This window comes from Gavialis gangeticus, unplaced genomic scaffold, assembly GCF_001723915.1.
Source record: "Gavialis gangeticus isolate Ggan-Ray unplaced genomic scaffold, GavGan_comp1, whole genome shotgun sequence".
Lineage (NCBI taxonomy): Eukaryota > Metazoa > Chordata > Crocodylia > Gavialidae > Gavialis > Gavialis gangeticus.
The window spans coordinates 50,976,894-50,982,338 of record NW_017728993.1 but is presented as its reverse complement, the minus strand read 5'-3'; the positions used below and the strand labels follow the sequence as shown (position 1 = coordinate 50,982,338).

At 42.8% G+C, this 5,445-nt stretch overlaps 1 protein-coding gene across 1 annotated transcript in view; it reads right to left on the bottom strand.

Moving 5' to 3' along the window:
* Positions 1 to 3,491: 3,491 nt before the first annotated feature.
* The window catches only part of PLA2G4A (phospholipase A2 group IVA), a 140,168-nt gene continuing 138,214 nt past the window's right edge, over positions 3,492 to 5,445 (bottom strand). Inside the window, exon 19 of the transcript XR_002094706.1 lies at positions 3,492 to 5,358. The gene's annotated coding sequence lies outside the window, so the exon portion shown is untranslated. The remainder of the gene's footprint in view (positions 5,359 to 5,445) is intronic.

Sequence of the window (5,445 nt, the reverse complement as noted above, 5' to 3'; positions counted from 1 at the left end):
GGGGGGGGGATTGGCAAACTAAGATCAGGTGGCCATTTTTACTATGATTTAATGGAGGTAACGAGGCTCTGAAGTATCCTCTGCCACAAGGACTTCATCAATTCCATGCTGAAGGAAGGACTGCCAGAGGTAGAAAAGAAAGAAGGTATAGACTCCCAAGAAGGTAGAAACTGGAAGCTTGGCATCCACTGTAATTACAGTGCATCAGAGCAGACTCAAGTAATCGAATCTGCTGCAGCTTGCTTATTAGCATGCTTTAGCAGCCTCTGCATCTCACATATTCAGCATCCTTGCACTTCAAAATGGCAGCAGGGGTGCTTTAACTAAAGCTCATCAAATGAGCAGAAGTTTCCAGATCAGAGGCCCTGGTTCTCATGGGGGAGTTCAATCACCCTGACATCTACTGGGAGGGCAATACAGCAGTGCACAGGCAATCTAGGAAGTTTTTGGAGAGCATTGGAGACAACCACCTGGTGCAAATATTGGAGAGACCAACTAGGGGCTTGGATCTTCTTGACCTGCTGCTCACAAACAGGAAAGAATTGGTGGGGGGTGTACAAGTGGATGCCAACTTGGGCAGCAGTGACCACAGGATGATCAAGTTCAGGATTCTGACAAAAGGAGGAAATGAGAGCAACAGAGTAAGGATCCTGAAGTTCAGAAAAGCAGACTTTGACTCCCTTACAGAACTGATGGGTAGAATCCCCTGCGACACCCATCTGAGGGGGAAAGAAATCCAGGAGAGTTGGTTGTATTTTAAAGAAACTTCACTGAGGGTGCAGGAACAAATCATCCCTATTTGCAGGAAGAATAGGAAATATGGCAGGTGAGCAGCTTGGCTCAGCAGTGAACTCTTTGGTGAGCCTAAACACAAAAAGGAAGCTTACAAGAAGTGGAAGCTTGGACAAATGACTAGGGTGGAGTACAAGAATATTGCTCAGGAATGCAAAATGAGATCAGGAAGGCCAAAGCACAACCGAAGTTGCAGCTAACAAGGGATGTGAAGGGTAACAAGGTTTCTACAAGTATGTTAGCAACACAAGGATGGTAAGGGAAAGTGTGGGTCCCCTGTTGTTTGGGGGAGACAACCTAGTGACAGATGATGAGGAAAAGGCTCACTCAATGCCTTTTTTACCTCAGTCTTCACAGGCAAGGTCGGCTCCCAGACTACTGTAATGGGCAGCATTAGTTATGGAGAAGGTAAGCAGCCCTCAGCAGTGAAAGAACAGGTTTGGGACTATTTAGAAAAGCTGAATGTGTACAAGTCCATGGTGCTGGATGCAATGCATGGGAGGGTGCTGAGGAAGTTGGCGAATGCGATTGCAGAGCCACTGGCCATTATCTTTGAAAACTTGTGGCAATTGTGGGGAGGTCCTGGATGATTGGAAAATGTCAAATAGGGTAGTAATCTTTAAGAAATAGAAGAAGGGGGATCCTGGGAACTACAGACCAACCAGCCTCACATCAGTCCCCAGAAAAATCATGGAGCATGTCCTCAAGGAATCCATTTTTAAGCACTTGAAGGAAAAGAAAGTGATCAGGAACAGTCAGCATGGATTCACCAAGGGTACGTCATGCCTGACCAACCTTATTGCCTTCTATGATACGATGACTGGCTCTGGATGCAGGGAAAGGAGTAGATGTGATACACCCTGACTTTAGTAAGGCTTTTGATATGGCCCCCCACAGCATTCTTACAAGCAAGTTAAGGAAGCATCAGTTGGATGAATGGACTGTAAGGTGGATAGAAATCTGGCTGGATCTCCAGGCTCAATGGGTAGAGATCCATGGCTTGATATCTAGCTGGTAGCCAGTATCAAATAGAGTGCCTCAAGGGTTGGTCCCTAGGCCAGTTTTGTTCAATATCTTCAGCAACAACCTGAAAAGTGGGATGGAGTGCACCTTCAGCAAGTTCGCAGATGACACCAAGCTGAGGGAAGGAAGTAGCAGATATACTGGAGGGTAGGACTAGGATTCAGAGTGACCTAGACAAATTAGAGGATTGGGCCAAAAGAAGTTTCAAAAGGTTCAACAAGGACAAGCACAAAGTCCTGCAATGAAGATAGAAGAATCCTGTATACCACGACAGGCTTGGGACTGACTGGCTAAGCAGCAGCTCTGCAGAAAAGGACCAGCGAGGATAATGTACAATAAGCTGTGTGCGAGTCAGATGTGTGCCATTGTTGCCCAAAGGCTAACAGCACAGTGGACTCCATTAGTAGGAGTATTGCCAGTAGGTCAAGGGAAGTGATTCTTCCCCTCTGTTTGGCACTAGTGAGCCCATCAGGTTTTCTCCCTCCTTCCCCCACTACTGAAAAGATATAGACAAATTTGAGAGATTCTAGTGGAGGGCAATGAAAATGGTTAGGTGGCTGGGACACATGACTTCTGAGGAAAGACTGAGGCAACTGGGCTTATTTAGTCTGCAGAAGAGAAGACTGAAGAGGTATTGAATAGCAGCCTTCAACCACCTGAAGAGTAGTTCCAAAGAGGATGGAGCTGGACTGTTCTCAGTGGTGGCAGATGACAGAACAAGGAGCAATGGGCTCAAGTTGCAGCAAGGGAAGTTTAGATGAGGTATTCTCTCACTAGGAGAGTAGGAAAGCATCAGAACAAGTTACCAGAGAGGTTGTAGAATCCTCCATTTAAGACCCAGCTAAACAAAGCCTTGGGTGGGATGCTGTAGTTGGGCATGGGCCTGCTTTGAGCAGGGGGTTGGACTAGATGACCTCCTGAGGTCCCCTCCAACCCTAATTTTCTATGATTCCCTTAACCTTCCCAAGTGGCTGTAACTAGCCTGGATATGTGAGCATCTATCACAACAGAAAGACAAGGACTTCAAATTGTGTTTGAAAATTAGCAAATAGCTCCTAAAAGTAATGAAAGTCACACACAACAATTTTTCTTTTATTATCTAATGCCATAGCAACATGAAGATATAAATCTTAAAATATGAAAGTGAAACAAACATATTAAAGAAGATACAAATTATAAAATATAAAATAAAAATATTATCATGTTTCCATAAAACAAACATATTAAAGAAGATACACATTATAAAATATAAAATAAAAATATCATCTTAACCACAAGAAAATTCAATAAAATATATTTTAAAAAGAAAAATATTACAATACATAGGTAGTACAAGCTTCATTCTCTTTAAACATTTTCTGGAAATGTTTAAATTATGCAGCACTAAGATAAATTACCTTTATTTTCTCTCTTGATTTTAAACATATTAAATCAAACACAAATAAAACCTATTCATCAATAAAGGAAGAGTTTATTAATCACTTTATATTTTATATAGATTTAAGAAGGAATGTGGAAGTAGCTGTTAAGGGGAACTCATTGTAATTGCTTACTTCCTTCATGGTTTTGCAGATTTTAGACAATTAAAAACAGTGCTATAATTCACAATAAAAGGATGAGTCAGTGAATTAAGAATGATCTCTTTTATAAAGAAGTAGTTGCTGTAAATTTGTCTATTGATGAAATTATCAAATAAAAAATTGTATGGGCTTCCAATGGTGCTCCCACAAAGTAATGTTTTCAACTGTAATTTATTATTATTTATGGAGTGCTAAGTTTGCTGGGAGGCTATTTAATTAACAGATAATTAAAAAGATAACAAGTATAATTCTGGTCCCATTGAAGTCAACAGAAGTTTTGTCATTTACTTGCAGTCAAGGTTTTACATAAGGTCTTTACAATGGGAAGCTTATGATTTAAGGACCCAATCTTCCAAAGACAAATATATGCCTAATATTTCCCACAATGAATAATCTTATTTAAATCTGTCTCTCTTCATCTCATGGAACAGATTAAATAAAGTACCATATTTACTTGATTCTACAATGAGCCTCCCCACCCCTCCATTCAACATGGAGAAAAATCAAGCCTCATCTTAGAATTGAGTATGACTTACCTGAAATCAGAAGATATGCAGGGGGTGGTGAGGTATGTGAGGAGGCAGCGTGGAAGGCACCTAGCATGTGGCCATGCAGCAGAGGGTGACAGGGCTCATGTAGGCCAGGCACATCCCCTCAGCATGCAGGGTCCCTAGCCAGCTGGTACCTGGTCACTCCAAGCTGCTGCCTGGCTGGTGGGTGTTGGAGGGACCCCCATGCTTTGCCTGCTTAGTTATTGCTCAGCTGTGAGCAAGGAGCCTTACCAGCCTATGCTGTCAGCAACTCACAGCACATGCTGGCCAGGCTGCTTTTGCATGCAGCTGGGTATGACCCAGCAGGCACCATCCACGCATCATCTCCACAGCCTGCAGAGTTTCCAACCAGAGTGTGCTGAGTCGCTCCAAGTTTCTGCCCAGCTGTTGGGTGCTGAGGCACCTAAACATGTGCTGGCCAGGCTCCTTGCACACAGCTGGGAATGACCCAGCAAGCACTGGCCAGGCGACATCTCTGCTCACATGAAGTTTCTAACCAGCACATACTGAGTCATCTTGGCATCTACAGGCATGGCAGCAGCTCAGACCTGTCCAAGAATATTCCAGCCAGAAACACTGCAAGCTGCAAGAAGAAACTCTGAACTAACCAGGCAGTATCTGGGAGCAACTGGGCACCTGCAAACCAGGCACCCAACACACTGTAGGGAGGGGCTGACCATGCTTATAGGGAAGGACTCCGCAGGGGCCAGTCAGTATTCGGGGGGGACACACCCAGCAGGGGTCAGAACGGTATACAGCAGGAAGGGACCCCCAAGGGACATTCAGGCATCCTGAATGTTGTGGGGAAGGATCTAGCTGCAGCGACAAGGGACTCAGCACTCAGAAAGGGACCCAACATGCGGCGAGGCTCTGGGCAGCAGTAAGGAGGGATCCAGTGCGCAGAGCACTCCTCAAGTTCTGGACAGAACCTAATGTAAGTTAAATTAATGTTTGCATTGCATTAAAGTTATTGTTGAATTTATGAGTTACTGGTATTGCTACAATTTTATCAGTACGTCTATTTATAAAAGTAATATCAATTTAAAATTTTTCCTTGTACGGAATCTAATTATTGAGGAGGTCATCTTAAATTCAAGGTTGTCTTAGAATTGAGTAAATACAGTACTACTAAAACACCAACCTGGAATGTCTTTACTCTGCTTCATACCACATATTTGTTTCATTTTCTTATGCCACCTCACACACAGCAGTTAATGTCTTGAACTAAGCCATAAATCTGCTACCATCTTCTTCTTTAAAACCACTTTTGCAATGACATCTATAAGAAATCAGCCAACTAATGACTGTTGATTGATAGTCGGAGAGAGTTGCTACTATTTGTTTGTTAAAATACAACAAAACAGGCAATATTTCATATAATTCACAACCATCAAGTCATTCACATAGCTAACCTATGTAACCACCATGGTTTATTATCTTTATCTTCACCTTCCTTGTCCAACTTCTTTCATTTATTGCTTATTACACTTATTAACCCT